Source organism: Saccopteryx leptura, chromosome 3 (genome assembly GCF_036850995.1).
Source record: "Saccopteryx leptura isolate mSacLep1 chromosome 3, mSacLep1_pri_phased_curated, whole genome shotgun sequence".
Classification (NCBI taxonomy): domain Eukaryota; kingdom Metazoa; phylum Chordata; class Mammalia; order Chiroptera; family Emballonuridae; genus Saccopteryx; species Saccopteryx leptura.
The window spans coordinates 222,630,370-222,647,933 of NC_089505.1; the positions used below are offsets into that span (position 1 = coordinate 222,630,370).

The following is a 17,564-nucleotide window of genomic DNA, read 5'->3' on the forward strand; positions in this document are numbered from 1 at the left end:
TGTATTTCACTTAATATAATTTATTACTAGTGTAAGGATCTGAGTCTAAATTCATTTTATTAGTCCTTTTTCTGTGTTTTTTTTTAATAAATAAGTCCTGCCACATTTGTTTTTTAAGTCATTTTAAAAGTTATGTATGTTTTTGATATGAAAAGAAAACAAATGACAGAATTACACAGAGTAAGAAGGGAAAGATCCCCTCTCAGCTCCACACGGCCTAGCCATGTCACTATTTACTGTTTGAGACGTGGGAGTTTGCTGATGCTTCAGAGAGCTTTCTACGTGATTTCAAATAAGAAAATCTCGTTTTAGGTTCTGAGCAACATACATTCAGTCAGAGCCACATAGCAACCGAAAAAGCCCAAAACATAAACCTTTTCTCTCTAGATAAGTCATCGGCTAAGTGAAAGGAATAAAACAGGAACTTCTTTTACCTGTTAAGTGAGACCCAGTTAGTTTCTAAGGTGAGGCTGCCCAAGTGTATTTCTGAAATGGCATGATTATGTTTAGCACAGAATATATGCAGTCAGATTTGAATCTTTAGATTATTTAAAGCTCTTTGAGGACTTTGATAAACATTACTCATGTGTCTGACTCACCAAGTTATTACTCTTTTGAATCATCTCATTCAATAGATTTCTACTCCCAACAAAGTAGATATACAGAGGGAAATCCCTCAACATAATAAAGTCTGTATATGACAATCTCATAATGAATATCATACTCCACGGTAAAAAGCTGAAAGATTTTCCTGTAAGATCAGAAATAAGTAAAAAATGTTCAGTCACTTTTATTTAACATAGCATTAGAAATACTAACCACAACATTTAGGCAAGAAAAGGAAAAGACATCCATATTGCAAAGGAAGATGTGAAACAGTCACTGTTTGCAGATGACATGATTATAGAAAGCTCTAAAGATTTCATTAAAAAAAGCTATTAGAACTAAAAAGTGAATTCAGTAATGGTACAGGATACAAAATTAATATTAAGAAAGGAATTGCATTTCTATATACTAAAAAATGTCCTCTGATGAAAAATGAAAACAAAAAGATGACATTTGGGTAGTGTTTTTCAAAAATTAAATCTCCCACTGTGTTCATGAGAAGCTGTGCTTTCTTCAGATAAAACCAAAGGTGATGCCAGGGGCCTGGCACATCACACCTTGACAAGGGGCTGTCAAGACTGAACAAAGAGGACTGGGGTGAGGTGGTAATTTCAGATCACTGAGTCAGGATTGCATAGGGACCTGCGAAGACGGAGAGGTCTGTGTCCATTTGATAGATTAGTTGTCATAGTTTTTCCCTTTATTTTTTCTTCCTCCAAGTTTTCATTACCTTGGTGTTTACTTCCCATGAGTCACTGCACTCTAAGAACCATGGCATCAAATGATCTTAAAGCAAGACAGATATTCTGTGAGAGGCCACCAGGCTTAGAAAAGATAGGACAAGGGATTCCCAAGCTAGAGGAGAGGGGTTGGGAGGTAGCTTTCATTTTTTACTTATTTCTATGTCATTTAAACTTTTTATAACAATCTACATGTTACTTTTATATTTTAAAAATAAAATAAAGTCGTCTGACCAGGCGGTGGCACAGTGGATAGACTGTCCGACTGGGATGCGGAAGACCCAGGTTCAAGACCCCGAGGTCGCCAGCTTGAGCACAGGCTCGTCTGGTTTGAGCAAAGCTCACCAGCTTGGACCCAAGGTCACTGACTTGACCAAGGGGTTACTCGGTCTGCTGAAGGCCCGTGGTCAAGGCACATATGAGAAAGCAATTAATGAACAACTAAGGTGTCGCAACGAAAAACTAATGATTGATGCTTCTCATCTCTCTCCGTTCCTGTCTGTCTGTCCCTGTCTATCCCTCTCTCAGACTCTCTGTCTCTGTAAAAAGAAAAAAAAAGTCATAATGGCTTTATTCCAAATGATGATTCAAAATATTTTAAAAATACCTTTTAAATAACAAGTCATTAGAGACAAAATACTTTAATGACATCAAGAATCTTTCTCATTTTAATGTAGAAAAATGTATTTCTACAGTTCACAGTTCAGAAAGAAACACACTTTATTTACTGAGATGATGTCCTACAGAAGGATCAACTTTCTTTCTCATTCAAAAGTGACACATAAATAAAATGTCTATGAAGGTGTCTGTCTAAAAAATAATTAACTAGTGCCTCCAGTGTGTCAGAATGGCCACCACGGGCCGCAGGCACAGCACACCCTTCTTTTGTAGGACGTACGAGCTGTTCCTGAGCGGCGGCACCCCTTATGAGAGAGGTGTTGAAGTGGACCCTTCAGGATCCAGAAGAGGTACAGTTTCTCCTCTCCTTAGAGCTCATGCGAACAGAAGAGGCATCAGAGAAGATAGCTATATCCTAACACGTCAGTAGTAAATTCACATTGAAAACATGTCATTCTGTATTAAAATCTCCGTCATTCTAAACAAGGGCTTGTTTTCTTGGGAGCACACGTGAGACTCCACTGTAGGTAATGAGGAAGTGTGAGGAGGCTGCATCTGCTCCTTCTCACGAACACTCAGCTAAATTCATAAACGGGCTAATTCTGAGATTGTCTGTCACTAGTCAAAGGGTGTGGATATTTGAACTTGTCCTCCAGAAACTGAGCACCTTCTAAGATGCTCACTGAGCAGGCGCCGTACTGGACAATGGAAATGGAGAGCCAGACAGGTAGGTGTGGTCCTTGCCTTGTGCAGCTCAGAGCCTGACGGAGTGGAAACTCCACCTTCACTCCTTAGACCTCCTCCTCCTCCTTTCCAACCCAGGACACTGCTGATGCCCCAGCAATGCCAGTCCCCTCTTCTTGGGACAGGAAGGAGTTTGGGGTCTGGGATGCAGGTGGTTTCCCCTAAAGTCAGACATGCTTTTCAACCCCAGCCCCCCCTTTTTTTTTTGTAATTTGGCACAGCAATGCAGCTGTCAGGGGCTGGACTGGTGCTGGAAATACCTTATTGTATTATAAGAAAATACTTCGTGTTTTAATTAAAATGAAAATACTTAGTTTTGTTTACCTTTTTATTGCATTTATTGGGGTGACATTGCTCAACAATATCATATAAGTTTCAGGTGTATAACTCCACATTACATCATCTGTACATTGTTTTGTGTGCTCAGCACCCCATGTCAAGCCTCCTTCCATCACCATCTATCCCCCCATACCCTCCCCCACCCCCCACTCCCCTTTACCCTTAGCAATCACCACACTGTTGTTCATGTTCATGAGTCTTCTCTTTTTTAGTTCCTTTTTGCTCAATCCACCCCCCTCCCCATCACCTAGCTTCTACCATTCACAGCTGTCAGTCTGGCTCTATTTTGCTAGTTAGTTCTTTTTTAAAAAATAAATATTTTAAAGATTTTATTTACTGATTTTAGAAAGAGGGGAGAGAGTGAAAAGGGGTGGTGAGGAGCAGGAAGCATCAACTTGTAGAAGGTGCTTCTAGTATGTGCCTTGAATGGGCATGCCCAGGGTTTTGAACTGGTGATCTCAGCATTCTAGGTCAACACCACAGGCCAGGCATTAGTTCATTTTGTTCATTAGACCCCACATAGAAGTGAAATCATATGGTATTTGTCTTTTCTGACTAGTTTATTCCACTTAGCATAATGCTTTCTAGGTCCATTCATGCTATTGCAAAACATAAAATTTCATTTTTTTTTTTACAGCTGAATATTATTCCATTGTGAAAATGTACCAAAGCTTTTTTTATTCATTCATCTACTGACAGACACTTGGGCTGCTTCCAGATCTTGACTATTGTAAATCACACTGCAATGAACTTAGGGTGCATATATTCTTTCAAATTAATGTTTCAGGTTTCTTCGGATAAATTCTTAGAAGTGAAATTGCTGAGTCAGAATGCAGATCCATTTTTAATTTTTAGAGGTAACTCCATACTGCTTTCCACAGTGGCTGCACCAATCTGCACTTCCACTAACAGTACATGAGGGTTCCCTTTTCTGCCCATCCTCACCAACACTTGTTTGATGATAGCCATTGTGACAGGTGTGAGGAGATATCTCATAGTGGTTTTAATTTGCATTTCTCTGATGATTAGTGACTTTGAGCATCTTTTCATATGTCTATTGGCCATCTGTATGTCCTCTTTGGAGAAGTGTCTGTTCTTCAGATTCTTTGCCCATTTTTAAATTGGATTTTTTTTCAAGTGTTGAGTTTTATAAGTTCTTTATAAATTTAGGATATTAAACCCTAATCAGATGTATCAGCAAATATGTTTTCCCATTCAGTGGGTTGTCTTTTCATTTTCTTTTGACAGAGACAGAGAGAGTCAGAGAGAGGGACAGATAGGAACGGACAGACAAACAGGAAGGAAGAGAGATGAGAAGCATCAATTCTTTGTTGTGGCATCTTAGTTGTTTGTTGATTACTTGTTCCTTGATTGCTTTCTCATATGTGCCTTGACCGGAGGCTACAGCAGATCCAGTGACCCTTTGCTCAAGCCAGTGACCCTGGGTTCAAACTAGTGACCTTTGGGCTTAAGCCAGCAACCATAGGGTCATGTTTATGATCCCATGCCCAAGCCAGTGACTGCATGCTCAAGCTGGTGAGCCCACGCTCAAGCCAGCAACCTCAAGGCCTTAAACCTGGGTCCTCTGTGTCCCAGTTCCACTTCACCACCGCCTGGACAGGCTATCTTTTCATTTTATTGATGGTTTCCTTTGCTGTGTAAAAACATTTTAATTTGATGTAGTCCCATTTGTTTATTTCTTCGTTTCCCTTGGCTGAGGAGATATAGCAGAAAAAAATATTGCTATGAGAAATGTTTGAGATTTTACTGAACTATGTTTTCTTCAAGGATTCTTATGGTTTCCAGTCTTATATTTAAGTCTTTTTTTATTTCAAAATTAAATTTAATGGGGTGACATTGATCAATAAGAATACATAGGTCTCAGGTAAACATCTCTATAGCATTTGAACTGTTGATTATGTTATATGCCCACCACCCAAAGTCAAATCATTTTCTGTCACTGTTTATTTGTCCCTCTTTACTCTGCTTCCTCCTAACCACTTCATTTTTGTCTGTGTCCATGAGTCTCAGTTTTATATCCCACCTAAGTGTGAAATCATAGAGTTCTGAGCTTTTTCTGATTTACTTATTTCACTCAGTATAATGCACGCTCTCTCTCTCTCTTTCTTGAATGAGAAGAACAAAGATACAGACTCTCGCATGAGCACCAACAGGGATCCAGCTGGCTAGCCCTGTCTGGGGCTGATGCTGTATCAACTGAGCTATCCTCAGCACCTGGGGCTGATGATCAAACCAACTGAGCCACTAGCTGTGAGAGAGAAGAAGAGAAAGGGGAGAGGGAAGGGAAGAGAAGCAGATGGTCACTTCTCCTGTGTGCCCTGACCAGGAATTGAACCTGGGACATCTACACACCAGGCCAACACTCTATCCACCGAGCCAACCTGCCAGGGCCTGATCTTTTTAATGTATAGCTGGATCTGTTTTGCTAATATTTTGTTGAGAATTTTTATTATGTAGATATTTTAATTTATTGTTAACCTGTTAGGCACAGTTTAAAAAAAATACAGGGGAGATGACGTCAGAGTAATGGCGGGGTAGGAAGCGATACCGATAAATCTCCCCCAAAACTCAACAAGATCTTCAACCAGAAACAGAAAAACCTATCCTTGGAGCCTCCAGATGTTTCGCAATACACCCGAAGGCATGGTTGAGTGAAAAATTGGCTAAATATATAACCAAACCCCGAAGGAAATAGGGAGTAAGAAATGCTCCGCCTTCCTCACTAACCTAAACAGGGCGGCTTTCACTGGGAACTGAGAATATAGAAACTAAGGTGGGCAAAGGGGGTGAATAGATCCAGGCCACGGCACAAACGGCCGAACCAGGCTGTGGCACAGAGATCAAAGCTGAGGAAAAACTGTTCCTGTGGCAACCTGGGCAATACAAGCTAACACTCGCGCCAAACCCAGACAAAGAAAGACAAGTGGGGCAGCCATTTTCCCCGATCCCTGGTCGGCGCGTGCAGATAGTGGGCGAGAGATTCCTTCCAAAGCCCCGGGAGTGGGCTCCCAGGTTGTCCCACAGAGGGGCCTTTGTGTGGGCCAAAAGCGGAATCTCCGGACCGCCCCAGCGCCCTGGGAAAACCGCGCATGGGGAAGGAGCGAGAACTAATTCCAATGCTGGAACTTTTCCGTGCGGGTGGGGGTTTCACTCAGAGGGTGAGGCGGCCGGCCTGATATCCTGGTCTGTGCACGCAGATAGTGAGCGAGAGATTCCTTCGAGTGCCTTGGCAGTGTGCGCCTGTGTTATCCCACAGAGGAGCAGAGTCAGGGGCCTTTGGGTGGGCCAAAAGCGGAGTCTCGGGTCGCCCCAGCACCTTGAAAAAGCCATGCACGGGGACGGAGCGAGAGCCAATTCCAACGCTGGAACTTTTCCATGCGGGTGGGGGTTTCACTCAGAGTGTGAGACTGCCGGCCTGATATCCTGGTCTGCGTGCACAGATAGTGAGCGAGAGTTTCCTCCAAGCACCCCGGGAGTGGGCGCCCGCCATGTTACCGGACAGAGTGGCAGAGCCAGAGGTCTTTGAGTGGGCAGAAGCCCCGCCTGATTATGCTAGCAGCTCTGACTGACTGAGCCTTACCCAGAGCCCTGTGCTGAGTGGGAATAGAGTGGGGAGTTGCCAGCTCTTTGAGCCTCTTACTATCCAGGCAGAGGCAGCAGCAACCTCATAGCTGGATTATCAGGCTACTAATTGAGGAAGGAAAGACTAGGAGAAAGGCTCCAGGAACACGAACTCTCTCACTGGCGGAGCCTATAAATGCTAATTAGCCTCGACTGCCAACGAGACTAAAGCACAATACATGACATCACCATAGAGACTTATCAACTGCAAACCTCTACCTGAGTGTGCCAAAGGGGCAGAACCCAGGGTACAGAGTCACCGACCAGGAAGAGGGAGAGAAAAGAAAAAGCAAGAAGATAACCTCTCAAAATCAAGAATAATCTGCAGACTTTATAACCTACCCCATTTTATTATATTTGTTCGTTTGTTTCTCTTATCTTCATTCTTGATTTTTTTTTTCCTCCTCCATTTTGGTCGATTAACTCTCTGCCAGTCTTACTCTCTCCTCTCCTTGAACTACACTACCCATAAGTGTTATACCTCCCATTATATTTTCTTTCCTCTTCCTTTCTCTCTATGAGGGCTGCACTCCAAAACCCTTAACTCTCTCTCTCTCTCTCCTCTGTTTTCTTTTTTCTTCTTTTAGTGGTTCCCTCTTTTTTTCTCTCTCTCTCTTTCTTTTCTCCCTCTATATTAGTTTCTTCCTTTCTCCTTTACGTCTCCTCTCATTCAAACCTCAATAACGAACAAATTATCTTATCTGGGACTCAAACTTATGTTTGTGGCATTTTGGGTTTTTTTTACTTCACCTGTTTAACTCATTAGCAGTGCGCCCATCCCTGGCTCTCCATTTTATCTAGTTCTTGTTCCACTAAATACAATAGTAATTTTTAAATTTGTCCCCCCATTTTCCTGTTTCCCTCTTATTCCTTTCATCATAACTCTTAGTCAACCAACACCTAAAAGCAAATCATTTTATTCTTGACCCAAATTTTTTCCTTATTTGCTTTTTGTGGGTCCATACCCCCTTATTTTTTCTTTTTTTTTCTTTTTTGCCCCTTTATTACTTTTCCCCAATTCAGGCCCTCCATTACAGGCATTGTTTGTTCTATTTAATACAATATAATTCACAGTTCACCACAAGATTTTCTTAAGAAAGAAAGGAGAGAAGAGGAGAGGAAAAAAGGAGGGGGGGAATAATTTCCTTTTTTTAAAATTTTTATTTTATTTTATTTTTCTTTATTTCATTATTAATTTTTTTTTAAAAAAACAACTCTTCAATTTTTTATTTTTTTAACTTTTTATTTTTTATTAAATCTCATTAATACTATCAACAAAACCACCCTCAGATGCCATTAAGGAAGAGAAAATCGAATATCATGGATACAAAAGAAAGAGAGGTAACACAGCTAGATGAGGAAACATCTATGGAGAAAAAATTTAATATTTTGGAAACCTTGGAGCTAAATGACAGAAAATTCAAGATAGAAATCCTAAAAATCCTCCAAGATATACAAGAAAACACAAAAAGGCAATTTAGGGAGCTCAGAAAACAACTCAATGAACACAAAGAATATATGTCCAAGGAAATTGAAACTATAAAAACAATCAAACAGAGATGAAAAACTCAATTCACGAGCTGAAAAACGAAGTAACAAGCTTAGCTAATAGAACAGGTCAGATAGAAGAGAGGATTAGTGAAATAGAAGACAAGCAACTTGAGGCACAACAGAGAGAAGAAGAAAGAGACTAAAAAATTAAAAAAAATGAGATAGCCCTACAAGAATTATCTGACTCCATCAAAAAGAATAACATAAGAATAATAGGTATATCAGAGAGAGAAGAGAGAGAAAATGGAATGGAGAACATACTCAAACAAATAATAGATGAGAACTTCCCAAGCCTGTGGAAAGAACTAAAGCCTCAAATTCAAGAAGCAAACAGAACTCTGAGTTTTCCTAACCCCAACAAACCTACTCCAAGGCACATCATAATGAATTGGCACAAACCAACGACAAAGAAAAAATTCTCAAGGCAGCCAGGGAAAAGAAGAATACAACATATAAAGGAAGGCTCATTAGATTATCATCAGATTTCTCAGCAGAAACTCTACAAGCTAGAAGAGAGTGGACCCCAATATTTAAAGTCCTGAAAGAGAGGAACTTTCAGCCACAAATACTATACCCATCAAAGCTATCCTTCAAATATGAAGGAGAAATAAAAACATTCACAGATACAGAAAAGATGAGGGAATTTATCATCAGAAAACCCCCGCTCCAGGAATTACTAAAGGGGGTTCTCCAATCAGATACAAAGGACAACAACAACAAAAAAGCCACAAGTGAAAGCTCCAAGGAGAACACAATAAAACCAAATTTAAACTGTGACAACAACTAAAAGAAAGGGGGAGAGAGGATGGAGATTACCAGTAGCAAAGGACGATGGAGTGCAAAAGTACTCACAAAATAGTGCACTACAATGAACAGGGTAGGAACCCTTTTCATTACTTAAAGGTAACCACCATTGAAAAAACCACCACAGAAGCACATGAGATAAAAAAGATAGCAACAGAGGAAAGATGTATGGAATACAACCAAATAAAAACAAAAGATAGAAAAACAAAAGAGAAGAATCCAACAAGACACAAAACTAACAGAAAGCAATATATAAAATGGCAATAGGGAACTCACAAGTGTCAATAATTACACTAAATGTAAACGGATTAAACTCACCCATAAAAAGGCACAGAGTAGCAGAATAGATTAAAAAAGAAAATCCAACTGTATGCTGCCTACAGGAAACTCATCTAAGTAACAAGGATAAAAACAAATTCAAAGTGAAAGGCTGGAAAACAATACTCCAAGCAAATAACATCCAAAAAAAAAGCAGGCATAGCAATACTCATATCTGATAATGCTGATTACAAGACAGCAAAAGTACTCAGAGACAAAAATGGCCATTTCATAATGGCTAAGGGGACACTGAATCAAGAAGACATAACAATTCTTTTTTTTTTTTATAAAATATTTTAAAAAAATTTCTTTTATTTATTCATTTTAGAGAGGAGAGGGAGAGACAGAGAGAGAGAGAGAGATAGAGAGACAGAGAGAGAGAGAGAGAGAGAGAAGGGGGGGAGGAGTTGGAAGCATCAACTCCCATATGTGCCTTGACCAGGCAAGCCCAGGGTTTCGAACCGGCGACCTCAGCATTTCCAGGTCGACGATTTATCCACTGTGCCACCACAGGTCAGGCAAGACATAACAATTCTTAATATATATGCACCAAACCAAGGAGCACCAAAATATATAAGATAGCTACTTATTGACCGTAAAACAAAAACTGACAAAAATACAATCATACTTGGAGACCTCAATACACCGCTGACGGCTCTAGATCTGTCATCCAAACAGAGAATCAACAAAGCTATAGTGGCCTTAAACAAAATACTAGAGCACCTGGATATGATAGACATTTACAGGACATTTCATCCCAAAGTGACTGAGTATACTTTTTTCTCCAGTGTACATGGATCATTCTCAAGAATTGACCATATGTTACGCCACAAAAACAACATCAGCAAATTCAGAAAAATCGAAGTTGTACCAAGCATATTTTCTGATCATAAAGCCTTGAAACTAAAATTCAACTGCAAAAAAGAAGAAAAAAACCCCACAAAAATGTGGAAACTAAACAACATACTTTTAAAAAATGAATGGGTCAAAGAAGAAATAAGTGCAGAGATCAAAAGATATGTACAGACTAATGAAAATGACAATACGACATATCAGAATCTATGGGATGCAGCAAAAGCTGTGATAAGAGGGAAGTTCATATCACTTCAGGCATATATGAACAGACAAGAGAGAGCCCAAGTGAACCACTTAACTTCACATCTTAAGGAACTAGAAAAAGAAGAACAAAGACAACCCAAAACCAGCCGAAGAAAGGAGATAATAAAAATCAGAGCAGAAATATATGAAATATAGAACAGAAAAACTATAGAAAAAATTAATAGAACAAGGAGCTGGTTCTTTGAAAAGATCAACAAAATTGACAAACCCTTGGCAAGACTTACCAAGGAAAAAAGAGAAAGAACTCATATAAACAAAATCCAAAATGAAAGAGGAGAAATCACCACGGCACCGTAGATATACAAAGAATTATTGTAGAATACTATGAAAAACTTTATGCCACTAAATTCAACAACCTAGAAGAAATGGATAAATTCCTAGAACAATACAACCTTCCTAGACTGAGTCAAGAAGAAGCAGAAAGCCTAAACAGACCGATTAGTAGAGAAGAAATAGAAAAAAACATTAAAAACCTCCCCAAAAATAAAAGTCCAGACCCTAACGGCTATACCAGCAAATTTTATCAAACATTCAAAGAAGACTTGGTTCCTATTCTACTGAAAGTCTTCCAAAAAATTGAAGAAGAAGCAATACTTCCAAACACATTTTATGAGGCCAACATAACCCTCATACCAAAACCAGGCAAGGATGGCACAAAAAAAGAAAACTACAGACCAATATCTCTAATGAATACAGATGCTAAAATACTAAACAAAATACTAGCAAATCGAATACAACAACATATTAAAAAAATAATACATCATGATCAAGTGGGATTCATCCCAGAATCTCAAGGATGGTTCAACATACGTAAAACGGTTAACGTAATACACCATATCAACAAAACAAAGAACAAAAACCACATGATCTTATCAATAGACGCAGAAAAAGGCTTTCGATAAAATACAACACAATTTTATGTTTAAGACTCTCAACAAAATGGGTATAGAAGGAAAATATCTCAACATGATAAAGGCCATATATGATAAACCATCAGCTAACATCATATTAAATGGCACAAAACTGAAGGCTTTCCCCCTTAAATCAGGAACAAGACAGGGTTGTCCACTCTCTCCACTCTTATTTAATGTGGTACTAGAGGTTCTAGCCAGAGCAATCAGACAAGACAAAGAAATAAAAGGCATCCATATCGGAAAAGAAGAAGTAAAGGTATCACTTTTTGCAGATGATATGATCCTATACATCGAAAACCCCAAAGAATCCACAAAAAGACTACTAGAAACAATAAGCCAATACAGTAAGGTCGCAGGGTACAAAATTAACATCCAGAAGTCAATAGCCTTTCTATATGCCAACAATGAAACAATTGAGAATGAACTCAAAAGAATAATCCCCTTCATGATTGCAAGAAAAAAAATAAAATACTTAGGAATAAACATAACAAAGAATGTAAAGGACTTATATAATGAAAACTATAAACCATTGTTAAGGGAAATCAAAAAAGATATAATGAGATGGAAGAATATACCTTGTTCTTGGTTAGGAAGAATAAATATAATCAAGATGGCCATATTACCCAAAGCAATATACAAATTTAATGCAATTCCCATCAAAATTCCAATGACATTTTTTAAAGAAATAGAGCAAAAAAAATCATCAGATTTATATGGAACTATAAAAAACCCCGAATAGCCAAAGCAATTCTAAAGAAAAAGAATGAAGCTGGGGGCATTACAATACCTAACTTCAAACTATATTATAGAGCCACGACAATCAAAACAGCATGGTATTGGCAGAAAAATAGACACTCAGACCAATGGAACAGAATAGAAAGTCCAGAAATAAAACCACATATATATAGTCAAATAATTTTTGATAAAGGGGCCAACAACACACAATGGAGAAAAGAAAGCCTCTTCAATAAATGGTGCTGGGAAAACTGGAAAGCCACATGCAAAAGAATGAAACTGGACTACAGTCTCTCCCCCTGTACAAAAATTAACTCAAAATGGATCAAAGATCTAAACATAAGACCTGAAACAATTAAGTACATAGAAGAAGACATAGGTACTCAACTTATGGACCTGGGTTTTAAAGAGCATTTTATGAATTTGACTCCAAAGGCAAGAGAAGTGAAGGCAAAAATTAATGAATGGGACTACATCAGACTAAGAAGTTTTTGCTCAGCAAGAGAAACTGATAACAAAATAAACAGAAAGCCAACTAAATGGGAAATGATATTTTCAAACAACAGCTCAGATAAGGGCCTAATATCCAAAATATACAAAGAACTCATAAAAGTCAACAACAAACAAACAAACAAACAATCCAATAAAAAAATGGGAAGAGGACATGAACAGACACTTCTCCCAGGAAGAAATACAAATGGCCAACAGATATATGAAAAGATGCTCATCTTCTTTAGTTATTAGAGAAATGCAAATCAAAACTGCAATGAGATACCACCTCACACCTGTTAGATTACCTATTATTAACAAGACAGGTAATAGCAAATGTTGGAGAGGCTGTGGAGAAAAAGGAACCCTCATCCACTGTTGGCGGGAATGTAAAGTAGTACAACCATTATGGAAGAAATTATGGTGGTTCCTCAAAAAACTGAAAATAGAACTACCTTATGACCCAGCAATCCCTCTACTGGGTATATACCCCCAAAACTCAGAAACATTGATACGTAAAGACACATGCAACCCCATGTTCATTGCAGCATTGTTCACAGTGGCCAGGACATGGAAACAACCAAAAAGCCTGTCAATAGATGACTGGATAAAGAAGATGTGGCACATATACACTATGGAATACTACTCAGCCATAAGAAATGATGACATCGGATCATTTACAGCAAAATGGTGGGATCTTGATAACATTATACGAAGTGAAATAAGTAAATCAGAAAAAACCAGGAACTGCATTATTCCATACATAGGTGGGACATAAAAGTGAAACTAAGAGACATTGATAAGAGTGTGGTGGTTACGGGGGGAGGGGGGAAAGGGATAGGGAAAGGGGGAGGGGCACAAAGAAAACTAGATAGAAGGTGACAGAGGACAATCTGACTTTGGGTGATGGGTATGCAACATAATTGAACGACAAGATAACCTGGACTTGTTATCTTTGAATATATGTATCCTGATTTATTGATGTCACCCCATTAAAAAAATAAAATTATTGAAAAAAATAAAAATTAAAAAAAATACAAATCCTACTCTCTAGAACATGAGAAGACAGCAGAAGGTGCTATTATACAAATAACATATATAAACATAAATGAGTCTATGTGATTTTAAACCCATATTACAGTTTTAAAATTATCTAATCTTTTACAATGACCAGTTACCGAAACTAGAATAACATTTATTAACTATACTTAAGGAACACAGTAAACTACTTGACAAAATTTATCTACCTACTAGAGAAAATCTAGTCTTTTGAGATAGACAATGTATAATTTAGTTTGGACACCCAGAAGGCAACACCTGCTATAATGTGAATGTTAGCAAAAGAGCTCACTGTCACAAATACTTAGGTATTTGGCCAAATCCTTACCTAAGAGACATATGAAACCACAACAAACAAACAAATAAAAACTCCCAGGAATAATAAAAACTTTATTCCTTATCATAGCTTTATTTCTCTTCTGTTGTTCCAGTATCCAAATGCATCTGGCACAGTGCTGCATGAGGGTGGCATATACAAGCATTGATTTCATCTCCCAGCTCTGTTAACTGTTCCAATGAAGACACACAAGGATAATGGTCTTTTAACATATTGGGCAATTTAGAAGTCTTGTCTTGAAGATATTGAGAACGTCCAACTATGTATGAAACTTTAGCTCTTTAAATGTAGAATTTGTTTTGTCAAACTGCATTTTCTTTTTTACACTTTACAAGTACAGTGTAGTAGACATGTTATATTTAAGTAAGCAACCTGCCCTAGTTTCTGTATTGAGGGTTTTAACATCATTGGCTATATCTTTTGTTTTGTCAAATTGATCTTTTTGACAATCTTGAAATACCACTTTTTTTTGTACTTTACTGAAGTGAGAAGCAGGGAGGCAGAGAGACAGACTCCTGCATGCACCTAACAGGGATCACCTGGCATGCCCACCAGGGGGCGATGCTCTGCCCATCTGGGGCATTGCTTCGTTGCAACTGGAGTCATTCTAGCGCCTGAAGTGGAGGTCATGAAGCTGTCCTCAGCGCCTGGGCCAACTTTGCTCCAGCGGAACCTTGGCTGCTGGAGAGGAAGAGAGAGATAGAGAGGAAGGAGAGGGGAAGGGGTGGAGAAGCAGATGGGCACTTCTCTTGTGTGCCCTGGCCGGGAATCGAACCCAGGACTTCCATACGCCAGGCTGACACTCTCCAATATTTCTTCTTTTTGGCATTCCTCATTAATCAGGCTTAGGAGTTCAGAAAATGTCTTGTTTACTTTTTCAGTAAATAATCTTTGCTCATCTTCTGCCATGGCAGTCCAAAAGAACCTAACTGGTTCTTCATTTTGTCTTTCATTTTTGGGCTGGGTAACTACTGAGCTAGGAGGCATTTTCAGCATTCTTCTTTTGCTAGCTCTCCACTCACTCAGATGAGCTTTTCTCTCTTCTGTGGTTTCTTTGGGTTGAACTGACCTACTATGAGTAGTTGCTTTGCTATAGTATGTCTGCGCTGGTTAATGTTTTTTTGACTTTTCTATCAGTTTGGTATTAGAAGATGAAGCAGGCTTGACTATAATTTCAGAAGTGATGCTTCTTGGTTTTGTTTTACTTCTTTCTACTTCCTGAAAAGAACTGGTTTTGATGCTAGATAAAACTGTATTTAAGTGTAGTGATTCTTTCTCATGAGACCCCTTCCGAATTGTAACTTTGGCAGAGGTTCTACTGATGTCTTGTTTCAGGGTGTCCTGGGTATTATGGATATTATTGTGGTGACTTCTAATAGGAGGACACAAAAGTGGTTTGTTCTGAGATGCAGCCCTCCCAAATTTGGTGGTAGTCATCATGTTTGAGGCTCTATGACTTTTCACTGTTACACTGCTGGTGTTTGTAGCTGAGGTTTTGTGGCTTTAGAGATAGTAGCTGAAAGTTTCTATGTTGCTGCAGAACTCTCGTCTTTGACTTGTACAGGTTTTCTAAATGAATTAACCTTAGACTGAACAATTTGGCCAAGATAAGATCCAAGTACAGGTTTCTTGAGTATGTTATCATCCTGCTTTGGTTTTTCTGTAGTCACTTGTTTCTTTTCTTTTTAATGTGAAATGCTTGGCTTAATGTCATATGCTGACCTTGGGGCTCATCTTTTATTGGTAACAACTGCAGAGTTCGATTATTTTCCAAATTATGTATATCCATTACTGAAGTTAAATTGATTAATTCATTAGAAGGTTTTAAAGGAATATAATTTTTTTCCATTGTTATGTTATTTTTGTTCCTTGGAGATCTGCTGACATTTTCTTTATCAGCTATTTTTGTCTTAGGTTTCCTAACTTTTGTCTCTTCTTTGATCTGACCCTCAGATGTCATCACTCTCTGATCTCTACTTCTGGATAATATCTGATTTTCCTGTTTGTAGGCAAAAAAAATTTGTTTGTTTTTTGACAGAAACAGAGTTAGAGATAGGGACAGACAGACAGGAAAGGAGAGAGAAGAGAAGCTTCAATTCTTCATTGCGACACTTTAGTTGTTCATTGACTGTGTTCCTACATGTGCCTTGACCAGGGGGCTATAGTAGAGTGAGTGACTCCTTGCTCAAGCCAGCGACTTTGGGCTTCAAGTCAGTGACCTTTGAGCTCAAGCCAGTGACCATGGGGTCATGTCCACAATCCCATGCTTAAGCCAGTACCCTGCGCTCAAACTGGTGAGCCCACACTCAAGCCTTGGGGCCTCAAACCTGGGTCCTCCACGTCTCAGTCCGACACTCTATCCACTGTGCAACTGCCTGGTCAGGCAAAAAGTTTTTCTTTTTAACAGATGTTCCTTGAGTTTTTGTTTTCTTTGCTCCCTGAACGCAAACTGGACTCTCTGACTTGGAGGAAGCTGCAGGTCCTGGGGCATGGCTGGGGTGCTCATCACAGTGCAGAGTAAGCGGGTGTGTCTCCAATGTGATTGCCTAGCAAACACTCAAACCGCAGCTGCTGCGCTCTCTTGTTGAGGATTTTAACATCTATGTTCATCAGGATATTGGCCTATAAATTTTTTTCTTTGTAGTGCCTTTGTCTGGTTTTAGAATTAAAATAATTTGTGTATATCTTTCATTTTGAAGTGGGTCTTTTGTAGACAGCATACATATGGGTCTTGTTTTCTTATTCATTCAACTACCCTATATCTTTTGATGAGAATATTTAAGCCATTTATATCTAAAGTGATTACTGCTAGATATGTATTTATTTCCATTTTATTCTTTTAACTATGTTTCTGTTTCTTCTCTCCTTTTCTTCCTCTTCTTCTTTCTTCCTTCTCTTCCTCTCCTCATCTCTCTTCCTCCCTCATCCCCTTGCCTCCTTCCCCTCCTCCCTCTCCCTTCTCTTTCTTTCCCCTTTCCTCCTCTTCTTCACTCTTTAATATTTTTTCTAATGCTGGTTTACTGGTAAAAAAACTCCTTTAGCTCTTTTTTGTCTGGGAAGCTCTTTATTTTACCTTCAACTTTAAATGATCGCCTTGCTGGGTAAAGTAATCTTGGTTGTAGGTCCTAAAATACTTTGTTTTGTTATATTAACTGTCCTAAGCACTTAAAGTTTTGACATTTGTTAATTTTTTTAAGCACCTGGGAGTGTTTTCCATCAGATGATAACGATGAGGAGGCAGCCGCAGCTTCCAGTAAAACTGAGGTCTTTGAACAGAAGATCAAGAGACATATTGAGGTTTGTGTGGCTTTCCCCCGTCTGGGAGCTTGGGTCACTCAGCATGTGACCGTCTCTGCTTTCAGCATCTCCCCCTGCTTGGTCATCTTTTGTCGGCTATTTTTTTCTCATTAAGTCGTCTGCTAAAGATCAGTAGGGAAATGGAATTTTAATAAAGTTCACGGCCTAGCGTGCGGAGGACCCGGGTTCGATTCCCGACCAGGGCACACAGGAGAAGCGCCCATTTGCTTCTCCACCCCTCCGCCGCGCTTT

At 39.0% G+C, this 17,564-nt stretch overlaps 1 pseudogene; it reads right to left on the reverse strand.

Annotated features, from left to right (window-relative positions):
• Positions 1–14,086: 14,086 nt before the first annotated feature.
• On the reverse strand, positions 14,087–16,521 carry LOC136397825 (cytoskeleton-associated protein 2-like; annotated as a pseudogene).
• Positions 16,522–17,564: the final 1,043 nt, after the last annotated feature.